Source organism: Homarus americanus, unplaced genomic scaffold, assembly GCF_018991925.1.
Source record: "Homarus americanus isolate GMGI-L3 unplaced genomic scaffold, GMGI_Hamer_2.0 scaffold1024, whole genome shotgun sequence".
NCBI classification, from domain to species: domain Eukaryota; kingdom Metazoa; phylum Arthropoda; class Malacostraca; order Decapoda; family Nephropidae; genus Homarus; species Homarus americanus.
In genome coordinates this window covers 4,132,603-4,133,669 of record NW_024715228.1, presented here as the reverse complement: position 1 = coordinate 4,133,669, position 1,067 = coordinate 4,132,603, and positions in this window count along the sequence as shown.

Sequence of the window (1,067 nt, the reverse complement as noted above, 5' to 3'; positions counted from 1 at the left end):
CGTCTATTCCCTCCCTCGTATTTCACCTTTTACGAGTCTCCCCTGATTTTCATCCGCCCATTTTCTCCCCACCCTCTACTCCCCTACTTTGTCCTTCTCTCGAATCCGTGATATATTCTCCCCCATCCTTTGCAACCTACTCCCCATCCTCTGCTACCCACTACCCCAGCCTCTGCAACCTACTCCCCCATCCTCTGCTAACTATACTCCCCCACCTTAGGTCTCTCTCCCCACCTCTCCCAACACCTCGTTACCAAACACCTACCCAGAAGTCCACTAATTACCCTCAACTACTGCCATATCTAATTTACTTCTTGCAGTCTCTCCACGTCTATCCTCCCTGTCTACTCACTGTTACCATCTACTCTTTGCACCCACCAGACCTCCCCAACCACACCTGCCAGCCTCACCTCACTGATACAACATTCACCCCCCTCCTCGATTCCCCACCACCACTTTCTTCTCTTCCCCACCTCCCCACCACCTCCCACCACCACCACCAGCAGCACCACCAGCGCTCCGAGCCCGTTATCTCCAGGCCTGCCAGCCTCACCCCGCCTGCCAGCTATAAACATGAAAAATGCCCATATAAAAGCAGATATCTCCTGACAGGATCGCATTAAACTCAGAAGTAATTTCGGATGGTAATACAATAAAGGGAGGGAAGCCTTGTTCAGATTGGTGAGCTACGGCCTCCTTCCTAGCTATAAACTCAGACGCTCCGTGGCTCCTTCCTGCGGCGAGCGTCTTGATCATAGAAAACCTCACCGGTCGACTTAGGGATAACTTCATTAGTTTGTGTGACTGGTGAAGATCGAGGGTAGTAGTAGGGTGGTAGTGTGCTATAGGTGTGTGGGGGGGGGGGCGGGGTGTTGGCATTGTGGATATAAGGGGAAAGTGACAGTGGATGATGGGGTGATGGTGGCGGTGATAGTAGTGATGTGCTTATTATTGTTGATGGTGATTCATGGTGTTAGTGATGCCTCTACGCTTTAAATTAAGTCATTGTACATAAATTAATATAAATATAAAAATAAATACATACATACATACATATATTCGTCTTG